This window comes from Protomyctophum parallelum (genome assembly GCF_964188405.1).
Source record: "Protomyctophum parallelum genome assembly, chromosome: 1".
In the NCBI taxonomy this organism is placed as follows: domain Eukaryota; kingdom Metazoa; phylum Chordata; class Actinopteri; order Myctophiformes; family Myctophidae; genus Protomyctophum; species Protomyctophum parallelum.
The window spans coordinates 52,065,798-52,082,740 of record NC_139697.1 but is presented as its reverse complement, the minus strand read 5'-3'; the positions used below and the strand labels follow the sequence as shown (position 1 = coordinate 52,082,740).

Below are 16,943 nucleotides of genomic sequence, written 5' to 3'. Positions count from 1 at the left end.
TCTGTACATTGTTCTACAACCACATCAGACATTTCTGACAATGAATGTTTAGCCTGCCTGTTTGCATGGTGTGTGCTGTAGACATCTGTGTTTGATGTTGTTGGAATTTCTATTCCAGCTTGTGGTGACAGGTCAATGGAGTCGGCAATAGCAGCATGACTGTTATCCAGGTTGTCACTGTGAAATCCTACAGGCATGAGTTCATACTTGCATGTTGGTAACGTCTCAAACATCAGGTGGCACTCAATAATCCTGTTAATCATATCTTTCAATGTTGTGAATGTAATCATTACAGCAGTGCCTAAGTGTTGAGTATCTTCAGTATATGGTAATCCATCAGGCCGTCTAGAGTGTGGGTCAAATAAACCAAATTTTCCTGATCTGGTCCTGAACACAGCAATTACTAAACCACTCATTACCAGCAATGCATAGTTCACCTCTGTTAACAAACAGCTAAGTCCTGCTTCTAGATCTAGGTACTCTTCTGCATAATGAGATGGAGGGTCTCCTAAGGTTCCATACTGGGAAAGATGCTTTGTTACATGGTACTGGTAGTCATCGACGCGGGCAGACACTTTGTCCGGTAGTTCATCTGTAGCTAGATGAGTATGATCAACTTTATTCTTTGTTTTAGGTAACTGTCCCCCTTTGTGAGCTTGTAGATCGGCTGTTTTCTTTACTTTTGCATCTAACTGACACTTGACCTTTGTGTACATGCGGTCGCCCTTTTGCAATACAAGGTCCAGGTTTGCTGTTGTAATGTGTTCTTCCTCATGAAGGAATGCCAGAAATGTTATAGAACTACAGGCACACTGCTTATTCCTGGAAAATACATTGTATTTAGTGCTGTTTTGACTATGGGATGCTTTAACTCTTGTCTCGTCAGATTGGCCTTTGAGTTGAATATGAGATGTCCCCGACAGATGTCCAACTTCACTGTGACTAACCTGTTTGACAGCATCAGTGTAGTACATCGGTTTCACATCATTGCAGCTGTGGGGAACATGCATTTGTTGACCTGGTATCACATCGTCAGATAATTTCAACTTCACCCATCGTTGTTTTGTTGCTTGACTTCTTTTCCCTTTCCTCGGCATGGTAACGTTTTGTTCTTGTAGGCTATTTGTCACACTGGTAAACCTTAAATAATGCGTAAACGTTTGTGCTTTGCAATGTTTTTATGGTAACTTAATAGGGACTACGATATTCACAAATATATTCAGAGAATGTGATTGATACAGTAGGCTATAGTTCTCTAGCAACTTGTTATATAGACACCCAGAAAATTATGAAACAATTGTAATATAGGACCAGACGTCAACTGTAGTTTCGCAGAATTCTACGTAATATACCAGATGTGAGCTACTGAAAACCACAATGCAATCTCAATCACTGAGGGACATTCACTATAGTACCAAACAGAAGCAAGTGATTTCTCACACGTCCACTTTATCTCAACTTATAAACAATGTAGGCTACAACTGTATTACAGTTTGACTTAATAAGCAGTTTAGTTTAAAGAACTGTTCAAAAGAGGAAATGTGGTCAAGTTTGCAATTAATTTAAAAAAGACGGGCTGCATTTAACACAATGTTAAGGATTAGTGCCCAGACAAATACCAGTCAATAATTAAATCAGTGTATCTATAAGGCAGTATAGACAGTTAATATAGATATGAACACTACCTTTGTAGATTTAGTATTTGATCAAAGATACAAATGTATACTTGGGAATGTGGAAATGACAGTTTTGTTTTGAACCAATGAAATGTTTCTCAAATGTTAGCACAAGCAACAAACCTTCAAGTAGTGCTGATTAAATATTCAGTGATGGCTTAACAATATAGTGATGATTAGGAGAATTATCTTGGTAGCCTAATGTATACACTTAATATAGCAGTTAGGCTACTTCAGTTGATGGACCGCTGTTCAATAGAGTGAAGGTCACAGGTCCACTTGTCAGAGCTGCAAATAGCTTAACTATCAAACAGAATTCTAAACAAGCCTATTGAACTACCATACATTTACTTTTACTCAAGCATATTTTACTATACAATGTATAAAGAAGCTGAACAATAAAGAGAGGTTGGCCTTGCTAGGAGTATACACTGTACTAATGTTAAGAGTATTTCTAAACAGTTTGTGAAATGTGTTTGCTTTGATGATCCTGGTCCAGTACGCAGTCCGGTCCTGGTTCAGTATGTAGAGTGCAGACACCAAGCTGATCGAGTTGAGGCTGCGTTCGGATCCAGATAGTTGATAGCCAGAAACAAATTATTTCAAACAATGAATGTATACGGTATGTATAAACTATCACTCAGGAATATGGAAATGGTGTTTAGGTGGATGGATGTTTAACCAAAACAAAAGGTGAATAAACAAAGATGGCTCAAAGGTGTGGCAATACAAATGTCTCAAAAAGCTGTATCCAAGGTTTCAAGGTTTCATATCAGGGTTGCATCAAAAGTTGTATCAAGTTTCATATCAGGGTTGCATCAAAAGTTGTATCAAGTTGCGTTTCAGGGTTGCATCAAAACTTGTATCAAGTTGCGTTTAGGGTTGCGTATAAGGGATTGCTTAAGGGAGCAGAGCAAGATCTCTCAGAGTTGCTCCCAACTCTGAGACTTCTCTGGGCGAGAGAGAGAAAAGGTAGAGACAAAAGACAGAGAGGCAGGGAGATAGCAGGGTTTGGGGTGTTGGATTAAGAGAAAAACAGGATCCACTGGAACCCAGGGTTCACTGCGCAAGGTTTACCTGAAAGAAAGAATATTCATAGTCACATTTATACAAGTATATCAGTAACATAAATGCATAACGCTGCTGTCGGGAAGAAACCTCGTGTTGTTTGCTAAAGCAACTAACTCCACCTCTCCTGGAATATATAAAGTTACAACACGAACCTTGCTAGCATAAACAGTTTACAAAATCTCATTGCTTATACATCTTTCTTTGAGATTTACAATTAAAAATCTGATCTTTTGAAAATCATGATTGGAGCAGATTTCCGATCACCTGATCAGGTCAACCCTAGTTATTACAATGTTTATTTGCAGCAATTTGGCTAGCTGTTCTGAATCTTCCCCACAGGATTAATAAGCCTTATGTAGTCAGTTACTGTACTGTATAGAATATGCAATTGCTAATTACATCAACCATAGTATTCAATATTTAAAGTATAATGTGTGTTCCATCGTACAACAGCAGTGTGTGCTGCAAATAGCAGTTCTACAAGCTCACAACATGGCCATCTGGTTATCAGAAGGTCACCACTTTGGGCCGATTCATACTCCTATTTTACCGCTGTTTCGGCGCTGTAGTGCCGAAATGATTTCGGCTCGTCATAAATTTTCAGTAGCACCGAAGAGCCGACTTTAGGACGGTACCCCCCCCCCCCCAAACCTCAAATGACGTCACATTGTAGGCTCTACAGCGCCGAACCGACTTTTATTCGGCTCTAAAATAGGAGTATGAATCGGCCCTTTGTCTCCTGGTCCTAGTCTGTCAAAGGGTCCCCAACTAAAACATCTGCCCCCTCCACCATAAACAAGTATTTAAAAAAATAAGCTATATCTAAAGCTATAAATCTACAATTCCACATGTCACGTTGTGAGCTTGTCGATCTGCTATTTTTATTAACCATACAGGGCTTAAGTGGTTAACATGTTTGTTAAAGGTGTGTGTGTAATATCACTTCCTGTACCGTTAGTGCTTATATTCAAGTCTTATATTCAACTTGAACTTGTCAATATATTGTCAGTGTTTTTAACTAATACTTACTCAAGAGTAACTCAACAGCAACCAGCTTTGTCTGCAGAATGAAAAGTAGAGACAATCACCAATGAACATTTATCTCAGTACATCCATACTTTATCCATTATTTTTTTCATGTGGGTAATTGCTCCCATCCCAGAACGTTGCACATCACCGCAATATACAGAGTAAAGGTCCCTGCACATTTCTAACTAAAGGGCTTACATTGTAACAGCTTGCATTTAATCATTCTGGTCCAATTTAAAGGACCATATCCTCTGAGACACAGAGTGGGTAGACAGAAATGGTGTCATCTTATGAGGATTAGTGAGGACCACTGTAAGATACAGTAGGTTGACAGGTGGTCATTTATGGCAATGGTTCTCAAAGTGGGGTGGAAACACCCAGGGTTCCTTGAGGGGGTTCCCAGCTAAAATAGTTAATGTAGCATCTAAATCAATGTAAGCACTTCAACATACATATATTATTTGGCTATTTGAAAATAGCAATGAGCATACATATCTGCTTAAAAAAAAGAAAATAAAAACATGTTCCTGACAACATATTTTCACACTTAGTGACCTAGTTCATCTCCTAGAGACGTAGAATACTAAATAATCATTGAAAATGCTGAAACTGGACTAAAGCCAATTGAGTCATTTATATTTGGTTGAGGTGGATTATGCAAACAACATCCACTAGATGGCACTGTGGATTCACATACCATGCTTTACAAGTTTTTTTGCACATAAACTCAGAGATGTTACTGAACATGATAATCTAGCTTGATACAGCAAAACATAACAATGGTCAAAGAATGTTCTGTTAACATGCTCTACTGAATGATTTAGATTCCTTGTTCTACATTAAAAAATGGTCAATGTATTATCTTGGCATCACTGCCTTTTATCACTGACAGACAATTCAGCAGTTTGGTAGAGCATGTTTATAGACAGAAATAAAATCCTACTTATAGAACCATTTCACATATATATATTGAATTATTTTTTTTGTCATTATAATATAACAATGAATTAGAAGAAGTTGTATTTATTCATAGCAAATAGGCCTAGTAGTTTTTCGTTTAGGCTACTTTAGATTGCACATTTACCACAAAGTGACATATCTACTGTTGGTAGAGGCTTATATATTATACGAATTGGTGGGTATGATTGTTGTCATTATTGCCTAAAGTTTTGACTTATTTATACAAAACAGATTTAAATCTGGATGTGGCACAGATCTGATTCAGGCTGGATTTGCCTGCCAGTCTGAACACACAGATGGGACAGCATTAAGCTGATACAGTAAATACTTACTCAGGTGTAGGTAGGGTCAGGATGTAGTTTAAACTGCAGAATGAAGGACATAACATGCAAAAATTAATCAGTTGTTTGTGTACAATATGAAGTAAAAAGTATACCGGTAGTCATACTTTCACTTTAATAGGCCGAGCAAAATATTGGTTGACATTTATTGGCATTTGGTGAAAAAAAAAAAAAAAAAGTCAGAATTCGACCGATGGTCTGCGTTTGCTCGGCGCGGACCCCCGCGGAGTTCCGCGGGGGGGGTCCGCGATAGTCTGCGTGGGGGTCCGCGCCTCCGCGGACCCTAACGCAGATCATGGTGCCATCATTCATGCATCAAAACAAACTCTAGTCTAGGGACGTGCTTTGACGGTTGCCACATTTCGTGACAGAGAGAAACAAGCAACCAGGCCTATGAAAAGGTTAACAGGCCAGATAAAGACAGAAAATACGAAAAAAATTGCAACTATAGACAGTGCTGACTGTCAAACATCATTGTCCAATGTTGTTTTAGAGCAGTGGTTCTTAAACATTTTCATCTCAAGGACCACCAATATTTTAAAGAAACTTTACAGATAAACAAGTCGAAAGTAGCTTATAATGACTAGACTTGGCAACACTGAACGGTTCCACAAGCTCACAATATGAAATATAAGGTATTAATAAATTGTATTGTTAATATCCATAATTAGGGCACCTGCTCTAATGGGCCACCTGGCCTGAGAAACGCGTTCTCAGGGACTTACTCAGGCAAAGAAGTTATTTTTTTTAAAGCATATCCATCTGTTGTAGCGACTACTTCTTCCCATCAAATCAAATAGTAGTAGTGCTATGAGGCTGAGCTGTCGGCAGGAACTGTATGACGCGTTTCCAATCAAATCCAGAAAGGTTCTTATTGTAGTTTTAGATTTATTGACAAATAAACAAGGTCCAAGAATGTACTGAAAAATGTTGATAAATGAAAACGTACTCTGTTGGTATAAACGATCAAAAGATAAACGGATAAACGGTCAACAGAAAATATTGAGCCTAGAGCTCACCCCCATTCTCTCACTGAATGCCACTGCCCAGACACACAGCTGACATAAGTACAATGATTAGCAGACACACAGCAGGAGCTCATCAACCAGGTAAGGGCTGTGGCACATCGAAAACCCAAGCGTGGGAAAAAATAAACAAATAGAATAAACAAACAAAATGTATATTTTGGCTCCTACAATACCGGCCCCTAATTATTAAATAACAAATAATAATTATACAATCATGAATGGCAATCAAATCGATTTTTTTTTAAACGCAAAGTCTTCTTTCTCCTTTCTTCAAGATGTGTATGTATAGTTCATAGTGAGTGTAGTGAATCAGTGTAGTGTGCAAGGGGCAAAAAAGGGGCAAAAGTCAGCGGCAAAGGGGAAAAGGTGAAATCCAAAGTCAATTTTCTTCCGCCTCCTGTAGCAGGCAGATTTTGGTGATGGGTCTGTTCAAAAATCCAGTCTTGGTTTTAATTCGAACTTGGCGTACGAGTCCTCTTCTGTCCAGAATGGTCTCCACAATCTTTCCAGTTAGCCAGGAGTTTCGAGGCGCTGTGTCATCCAATATGATCACGAGGTCCCCTGGTGTAAAGTTGCGTCTGATGTTAGACCATTTTTGTCTCTCCTGTAACTGCGGAAGATATTCTTTGACCCATCTTTTCCAAAATAAATCCGACATATATTGAACTTGCCTCCACCTGCGGCGAGCATATATGTCATTCTTCTGAAACTGTCCTGGTGGCATGCAAGGTGCAGTCTTCAGAAGCAAAAGGTGGTTCGGGGTAAGTGCTTCAAGGTCATTTAGATCTGTAGAAGCCTTGGTGATCGGTCGGCTGTTGAGGATAGCTTCAACTTCACACAGAATGGTGTGCAGACTTTCCTCATCAAGATTTTGCACATTAAGTGTAGAATTGAGCACTTTTCTCACCGATCTGATCAGTCTTTCCCATACACCTCCATGGTGTGAGCCAGCAGGGGGATTGAAGATCCAATTGATTCCTTTTTGGAGCATTGCATTGTGAATCTGGGCTTGATTCCAGCCTTGAATCGCCTCCTTTAACTCACGCTGTGCTCCCACAAAATTAGTCCCATTGTCACTTCTTAATTCTTTCACTTGACCTCGTCTTGCTGTAAAACGACGAAGTGCATTTATGAAAGAGTCTGTCTCAAGTGATGATGCCACTTCAATATGAATCGCTCTTACAGCCAAACATGTAAATATGACACCATAGCGTTTCACAATACTCCTTCCACGTTTCACTCCAAAGGGTCCAAAATAATCGACTCCCACGTATGTGAATGGAGGTTCATCAGGAGAGATTCTGTCAATAGGCAGGTCTGCCATCTGCTGTTGTCCTGGAGTAGCATTGATGCGGCGGCAAACAACACATTTTGACATGATTCTCCTGATTGCAACAGTGGCACCAGGAATCCAATATTTCTGGCGTAGTCTGGATAACATGTGGTTGCGACCACCATGTCCCACCTGTTTGTGAATATGTCTAAGAATCAGATTTGAAATATGAAGCTCTTTGGCCAGTATGACAGGATGTTTCGTTTCTTCTGGCATTGCTGCTCTGTCAAGTCGCCCTCCAACTCTTAACACTTCGTTATCCAAAACGGGATTTAGTTTATGAATGTGACTTGACCTCTTTACATTCATTCCTTTTTTCAGATTTGAGATTTCATCTGCAAATCTCTTCTTCTGGCAGAAGCAGATTAAGGTCATCTCAGCAGTAGCCAGTTCTTCAATAGTGAGACTTTGCCATTTCTGGTTTTCATGTTTTCTTGTCTCCTTCTGTGCAGATCGCAGATCTCTTTGTGTGATGTTATCTTTGTGCAGCTCAGTGGCTTGTTTTCTTTTTCTGATACAGCTGAGAAGCAGTCCTTTAAATCTGAGCATCCATGCTGCAGCCTTCTTCAAACGAGTCCAGGATGAGAAGTGATGAATGAAGCGTGTTGTTGCATCCACTTCTTCAGATGTTATCTGAGCAGCATTTACAGTCATGCTTCTTACTTCAGTGTCCTTGGCTGAGATTTCTTCCAACCTGTCAGGATTCTGAGGCCATTCTTCCTGGGGATGAAGAAGAAACTGAGGACCGGACACCCATGTGGTTTTCTTCAGAAAAGATTTAACTGTCAAGCCTCTCGAAGCCATGTCTGCTGGGTTGTTAACAGAGTTAACATATCTCCACTGGTGTGCATGTGAGACTTTGACAATTGTAGCAACTCTATTTGCCACAAAGGTTCGAAATCTTGCGGTCTTGTTGTTGATGTATTTGAGCACAGATGTGCTGTCGGTCCAAAATACAGAGTCTGCCAGTTCCATCTGCAGCTCTTTTCTCATTAGTGTGTCCATTTTGCTTGCCATGGTAGCAGCAGTCAACTCCATTCTAGGGATAGTAGCTGGTTTTAAAGGAGCTACTCTTGCTTTCCCCAGCACAAAACTACAGTGTACCTGGCCACGGTTATTGTACAGTAGAAGGTACGTGACAGTTCCATAACCGTCTTCACACGCATCGGCGAAATGATGCAGTTGAGCAGATGTCACTGTTCCAAAGCTTGTGGGTTTGAAGCATCTGTCAACTTTGAAATCTTCCAATAGATGAAGATCTTGAATCCAATTCATCCATTCCTCTGTAATAGAATCTGGAATTGCATCATCCCAACCAATCTTTTTCCTACACAACTTTTGCAGGATCTTCTTGGCAGTTAAGACTACCGGAGCCAACATTCCTAGGGGATCATATACAGAACTGACTGCAGAGAGGATTCCCCTTCTTGTGAGAGGTCTGTTTTTCAAGATGATTTTAAACTTGAATACATCTGATTGGACGCACCATTGTACTCCTAACACTCTTTCCACAGGTAAATCATCATGATCTAAATCAAGATTCTTCATTTCCTTTGCTCTTTCGGTTTCAGGTATGCCGTTCAAGACTTGACGACTGTTACTCATCCACTTGGTAAGTATAAAGCCTCCCTTGAAACAGATTGCTCGTAGTTCATGATACAGAGCTATTGCATTTTCCTCTGTAGCTGTTGATGCCAGACAGTCATCGACGTAAAAGTTGTTCATGATGGTATTTACAGCCTGAGCACTGAACTGGTTGACGTTGTCCTCAGCACATTTCCTAAGGGAAAAGTTTGCACAGCTAGGCGAGGAAGTTGCTCCAAATAAATGTACAGTCATTCTGTATTCCATCATGTTCTGACTGTAGTCTCCATCTGGCCACCAGAGGAATCGTAACAAGTCACGATCTTCAGTTGGTACTTTCACCTGGTGGAACATTGCTTCTATATCAGCAGCGATGACAACAGGCTCTTTACGGAATCTGGCCAAGACTCCAATTAATGAACTGGTCAGGTCTGGCCCCTGTAAGAGCTGAGAGTTCAGTGAAACTCCTCGAAACGTAGCTCCACAGTCGAACACCACTCTGAGCTTTTTCTTTTGTGGATGTAGAACGCCGTGGTGTGGTAGATACCATTTTCCTCCATCACTGCGTCCCAAGACGTTGTCTGGTACTTTCTCGGCGTAACCTTTAGATATCATATCAGACATGAACTTGGTGTATTCAGAATGAAAAGAAGAATCTTTCTTGAACCTTTTCTTCAAGTTCAGTGTGCGTTGTTCAGCCACGCTTCGGTTGTCAGGCATGAATATCTCCTTTTGCTTTAAAGGCAATGCAATGCAATAATGCCCATTGACAAGCTTAGCCGATGTTGAGACTGAATTCAAGAACTGCTGGTCTTCTCTTGAGTGTTCTTGGTCGTCTCTGCTGCACTCTGGAAAGTCTGTCTTGAATTGTTGTTCCCATAGTTGATCAAGTTTCACAACTGATATCCGGTTGGCACTTATAACTGACTGGTCTTGCGCATAGTCAGTCTTTCCATCTAATGGCCCATTAACTGTCCAACCAAGCATGGTTTTTACAGCGTACGGTCCATCTCCCACACTCCGGATGACATCAATAGGTTCCAGTGCCTTGGGTACATCTGAGCCAATCAGCAGCTCCACCTCAGAGTCAAGTTCAGGTAGGTGAATATTCCTCAAATGAGGCCACTGATTGATGTCATTTTGCTGTGGTATGTTTCTTTTGTTCACAGGCATAGTCCTCTGCGTATACATGCCTGGAAGAATACAAAATTCATTGCTGTTCAATCCAGCCACTTCTAGGCCTGAAACGATTTGCGTTTCAATAACCTTCTTTTGTCCCATAGTTCTCAGCAATATGTTGGATTTTCTTCCATGAAGGTTTAGTTTAGCCATGAGCCTCTCTGTGCAAAACGATGCCGTGCTACCTGGGTCGAGGAATGCATATGTATGTACTGTCGTGTTCCCTTTCCTGGCCTTTACCTGAACCGGCACGATCGCAAGTTTGCATTTATCTTCACCGGCCCCAGTTAGACCACTTGTCAGCACGGAAGCTACTGCTTTTTCTTTAGTCTCCTTCATTTCAACTGAGTCTTTGTTCCATTCCTTCGTTCTTTGGTAGATATGCAGCATTTTGGGGTGCCTTAAGCCGCAAATGCTGCAATTGAGTCTCTTTCTACATGTAGCACTGACATGTCCTTTACACATACATCCAAAACAAATTCCGTTTTCTTTTAGAAATGTGAATTTCTCATTATGTGCCCTCTTCTCAAGCTCTGGGCACAGTTCTAGAGCATGTTCACCCTGGCAGAATAAACATCTCTTCATCACAAAACGACCTTCCTTTTCCTTCTCTTTTGCAGCCGTCACTGTGGTTGCAAAATTACTTCCCTTTGTTTTGTGAAGAGGTTGTGACCTGGACCTTCTTGTGTCTTTGCTTTCTGGAGTGTCTTTGATGTCACCAAAAATGGGATCCGTTACAATCTTGACTTGTTTCTCTAGAAAAATGACAATGTCTTTGAAACTTGCTCTTCTGCCGTGGTTCTCCTGGAAATCACATACCACAGATCGCCATTTATCTCTCAAACGGTAAGGCAGCTTCTTTATAATGGTCAACAAATTAGATGGCATATCCAGCTCGTGCATGTAGTCAACGTCCTCCATTGCATTAGAACATCCTCGTAGGAAGAGAGTATACGCTTGCAGAGCTTTAGTGTCATCGGCTTTGATTGACAGCCATGAAAGAGCCTTCTCCACATAGGCTGTAGAGATCTTATGCTCATTGCCGAAGTGCTCTTTCAGTAGAGCTTTAGCCTTCCTGTAACCTCTGTCCGACACCATATGAAGACAACTCCTCACCAGTTCCCTGGGTTGTCCTTGGGTGTATTGTTCCAGATAGTAGAGACAATCTGTCGGATTTGGGTTTTTGGTTTCAATGCTGTGTTCAAAGGATTTTATGAATGTGTGATATTGAAGTGGGTCACCATCAAAAACATGAATCTCCTTCTTCGGCATAGAAGACAGACATTGATGTTGAATGAGTAAAGCTGTGAGTTCATTTTGCTTCTCCATGACAGAATATATATTATTGCCCTGTTCAACTGTACCTCTGGGGCCCATTTGGCTTTCCACGGGTGCTGCTGTTGTGCGAGATCGTACAGCCTGATTTACAGCTCTGCCTGTGGCAGTGCCCGCTGGCGCCGATGCCCCAACAGCTCTCTCTGTAGTTGTATTTGCTGTCAGTGAGTGGAGCGGAGCCACAGCGCCACCTGTTGTTATAGGTGCTGGTGCCTGCCTGCCAACAGTGGGTTGTGAGGGCACATGAACTTGATCTTGAGTGGGTTGTAAATGTGTTGTGTAAACGGCAGCCTGCTTTGCCTTCTCAAAATAAGACATCATTCCATCTGTCACATAAGATTGAATAGTAACACCAGATCTCTTTGAGCCTAAAACCTTCATTTTTGCCACATTAGCAGCCATGTTCGTTTCCAGCTCCAGATTTTCCTTTTGTCTTCTCAGGTGCTCCATTTGCTCCTCTAGGGCATGTCTATTCTGGATCATTTTTTGATGAACAATGAGAGCAGCCATTTCTGCCTCCGCTTTCAAACGTGCGGATTCTGTACTTGAAGCTTTAGAACCCTTTGTTTTCTTGGTTATGTTTGACACACTGTCACCAGGTTGGATTGTTTCCTGTAAGTCAGCTGACTCTGTTGCCTGTTGTGACTGCGTTACATGTTGTGATTGTGTGTGCCTTTGAGCATTAGTGGGTAGCAATTTGTCCTGCTGCCCATCAGTAATTTCCACAGTTTCCACCTCCTGTCCAACAGGTATTTCAATATGTTGTGCATGTCCAGCATTAATTTCCACATGAACAGATTCAGTAACTGGCTCGGCTTCAGTTACTGATTGTGCAGGAATTGATTCATTCACAATAATCGTTTCATGAATTGACATTTCAACCCTTGGCATTTCATTCATTGGCATTTCAATCATATCAAACCACAGTTTTACATCATCCCTGAAATCTGAATGGTGCTTTATGACACGTGAAAACCACAAATTTTGATTTTCCTGCTCCTCCTGTGGAATCAAGACAATTACTGAATTATGTGCTGCTTTTGCATTTTCATACATTTCATTCAGTTTCTCCATTGTGCTTTGCACATCCCTTACATTTGCATCATTTTTCATGAGCCCTTTTATTTCCTTTGTGAGCTCTTGCATTTGTTTCACATAAGATTTACGGTCTTTCTGATCCTTTTCAATTTTATTTGACAGCGCTTTGGCCGTGAGCTTGACCGTCCTCCTCCGTGACTCCTCCTCCATTTGATCCTCCAGATCCATTTCGTTTGTGCCTGTACTTGTAACGTTTGTGTCACTCATTTTGACATTTCCATCCAATATACAAGAAAGAATTCACGGCAAGCAACCACAGTGAAACGAGCAGCCGTGACCCCAGTCAATTGCGTCAATCCAGCGCAGCAGCGCGCACACAACACCAGCCAATTCAATCAATAGTCCCCAATGGACCAGCGGCAGCACTTCTTCCAACTGTGTTCAATTCAACCAAATACACAGAAGGAATTGGCGTGCTAATACAATTGTATCTCACCGCTAATGGCTGTGATGCGCTGTTGCGTGTTCAAACATTTTCACCGCTGCGGCGGTTCATCTCGCTCCAAACCGAGTCACTGAGGCGCCACTCAAAGTTCAACTGTTGCTGCGATGTTCTCCATGTTCCAATGTTTCCTTCCAGATCTTATTTTCTGTTGACAATGTTGTAGCGACTACTTCTTCCCATCAAATCAAATAGTAGTAGTGCTATGAGGCTGAGCTGTCGGCAGGAACTGTATGACGCGTTTCCAATCAAATCCAGAAAGGTTCTTATTGTAGTTTTAGATTTATTGACAAATAAACAAGGTCCAAGAATGTACTGAAAAATGTTGATAAATGAAAACGTACTCTGTTGGTATAAACGATCAAAAGATAAACGGATAAACGGTCAACAGAAAATATTGAGCCTAGAGCTCACCCCCATTCTCTCACTGAATGCCACTGCCCAGACACACAGCTGACATAAGTACAATGATTAGCAGACACACAGCAGGAGCTCATCAACCAGGTAAGGGCTGTGGCACATCGAAAACCCAAGCGTGGGAAAAAATAAACAAATAGAATAAACAAACAAAATGTATATTTTGGCTCCTACACCATCATTGCCCTAGGACAAAAAAGATAATAATCTTGCTACCCATCCTTCCCACGAATGAATAAAATAAAATAAATCCCCACCTACTAAAAATGACCAGTATTATTTTGCATGGCCATACAATAGAAAAGTATTGGCATAAATATACTTATAGTACCAAAAGCAAAATTGTTTCAAAGTATGTGTCAAAGTAAATAGAAAACAGCCAAATCGAAAATAGCTTATCTACAAGCTCTTGTCAACTAGCCGTGATGCAAGCTATACTTTATTAATAATAATAATAATAATGTTTCAGCAAAGTAACGTAATTGTTAAGCCAATAAAAGACAACATGACACCATGAAGATAATTATTAAATTAACGATTATTATGTTTCAGCTCACACAAAAAATACATCGGCTTACTTTACTTACGTAAAGTTAGTAGTCACCAGGGGAGAGGGGGGGAAGGAGGACAGGAAAAGGTTAGATTGATCTCAAACCACAATGTTGTTTTTAAGCATCATGCCAACAAATATCTACAAGGTCACAGCTATCACTAATGTAATGCAACATATAGGCTTCAGTGTATGATTGAAGTAGCTTAAATTAGCTGGCTACACTATTTCTGTACAACAAATGACGAATTGTGTAATAAGTTCATAGAAACTGACTGACGGACGCACAGCACGTTCAAAATACAACATTCATGATTTCACGATAGATTCCAGCGGTGTTAATAGCAAATCATAGCGGTTAGATAGCTACAAAAAAACAGTAAACTTCTTCGGGCAATGCGGTAAGCGCTCGGGCCTAATAGCTTCCTAGCCTGTTCACTATAGCTTTATGTTAGCACATAAATTAGCCTGGCCAACATAGCCCGATAGCATGATTAAAACGTAAATAAACGAACGCATAAAGGCACGTAATGGTGCCGCGGTGTGTTGTTTAACAGAGTGATGAACAGGTGTAAACGCAATTTGTGCATTTAGTTAATACATTGAAATAACCTGTAGTGTATGATCACAGCGCGACCTACCTATTTCGGAAGAGGAAGTGAGTGTCAGCGTGTAGAGTAGGCACGGTTTGATCTCGCTGCATTGCTCCTCTGGCTGGAACTATCCCATTGAGTTAGATTGAGCACTTCCGCATTTCATTGTTACAAGTGTCTCTTACTATATATTTATGTCTCTTTGATAAAATGTAAAGATTACATTTTAATGTTGGATGTGGGAAGGTTATCCAGATCTCTGGATTCAAGATAATTACAATTATTTTATTAAGACATAATGGTTGAAAAAGTACTACGTTTTATTATTGAATATCAATAATAATCCAAAATTACTACCGTTACTGAACTATTCTGTTTCAGTAAAAAAGTCCGGAATTCAAAATATAGGCTACCTCAATAAAAGTGCACTCGTATTGGTATCAAAATGTACTTAACATACTGTCAAAGGTAGAAAGTACTCACGGTCAAATAAATGCAGTAGAAATACAATATTGGGATCTGAGATGTACTGCAGTGGAAGTAAAAGTACAGGCCTATTTATTGGAAATAGTACAAATTACCTCAAAATTGTAATAAGCCTACACCTACAGTACATTGGTAAATGTACTTAGTTATTTTCCACCACTGTATATATTTCTGAAAAGCAAAACATCTTTGAGCTCTCATTTCTTTATTTTTATCTTTAGTACATAGCATGCTGAACTTAATGAATTCAAGGTTAAATAAATACGTATACTTTATACTACTGGATTGTTCAAATAAACCGTACATTACCTGTTAAAACTGCGGGACATTGAGACTATAAGGTGTACATAATTGCATTAAAATAGTTCAAATGACAGCATTCTGATTATTTATGCATTGCTGCCACCTGCTGGCCGTCTACCGGTAATCCACAATAAGAGCTAGAACTTGACAACGGTATTAAACAAGTTGACGTTAAACATCAAATATATCATTTTCAGATGAATTACAGATTAATCATTTGATGAATTTGCCATCTAGCTTGTGGAGCTGACAACCAATTTTACCCACCTCTTTACATAAAAACCTGATATGCTTCCAACTATGAACATAATCATGTGTGGTCTTGTATTGTAACACCATTTCGCTATACAAGACCATGTAGAGACCATTCAGACCATTCATAGAGACCATTCAGACCATGTATGGCCTGGCCTCCATTCACTCTAGGAGCTTGTATATCAAACACTACCATACATAATACTGACTGTCAGTACAATAATGTTTAATTTCACCTTGATGTGTAATTATCTAATTACCTAGATTTGAATATCCTATGCAAGTACTAGGCTGTGAAAATACATCCTGTCAACATACCTGGGTTACTCTTCTGAACAACCCTAATCACAAATATCATGTTTGTACACCAGTGAAAGATGACCCTGAGCATGTATACATGTCGGACAGAAACCCTGTAGAGATCAAAACATGTGACATTGCGACACAATTTGAGCTTGTAGAAGAGGTATCTTTTCCTGGCATGGCGAGGGAAGCTGATGTTGACGTTTCCAGGGAAAAGCAGGCTCTTGTAGGATGTTGGGGAGATGGTAAAAGTGATGCCATCTGCCTGCCAACAGCAACCATGGCTCCTAGAATAAATGTTTTTTGTCATGTCAATCTCTTCACACAGGCAGACAGATACAGAAATCTCCATACGGGACACAGACAGATGGTTAAAACAGGTATTGCATACTAGGTTCCCAACTAGCATCGTTCCCAGCTAGGCTGGTGGCCAAGGGGCACAGGTCTAATATACAATAAATAATGACAATAATGATTTGAAATAACAACAGGTGGCTGAACTTGTAAATATACTGCTAACTATTTTCTAATTAGCCCTTCGTTAAGTCCCTCCCCAACCAGTCCTTGTCCAATAGGTACGTTAGAAAAGAGGAGACATGGCAAATCCTCAATTGTTTACATTAGGGGTCGGCAACCTTTTTGACATGAAGTGCCAGGTTTTAATTTTTTTTTAATAGTTTCTTAGTAGTTACATACAATATTATTATCACTCCACATCAAACTGTAACATTTCCATAGGCTCTAAAACTTGTGCCATATTATTGTCTTTTGTAATATTTTCTTTCACATCAGGATGTAATGATCATTGGACTCGGAGAGAAATAATCTTCCAAACGCAGTCTCTCCCCAGTCAGTGTGAGGAGTCTGAATGAATGCAGAAGTATGTGCAGGACGTAATGTGTTTATAGATGCAGTTTAACTGGCTATTTAATTAATACTGCGAATTAATACTGCCAAGTC

The 16,943-nt window shown here is 40.2% G+C and overlaps 1 long non-coding RNA gene across 1 annotated transcript; it reads right to left on the bottom strand.

Annotated features, from left to right (window-relative positions):
• Window positions 1-2,047: 2,047 nt before the first annotated feature.
• On the bottom strand, window positions 2,048-5,103 carry LOC310868998. Its single transcript, XR_014570119.1, has 3 exons — window positions 5,069-5,103; window positions 3,777-3,807; window positions 2,048-2,753 (listed from the first exon to the last, which is right to left on the bottom strand). It is a non-coding gene; the product is annotated as an uncharacterized lncRNA (long non-coding RNA).
• Window positions 5,104-16,943: the final 11,840 nt, after the last annotated feature.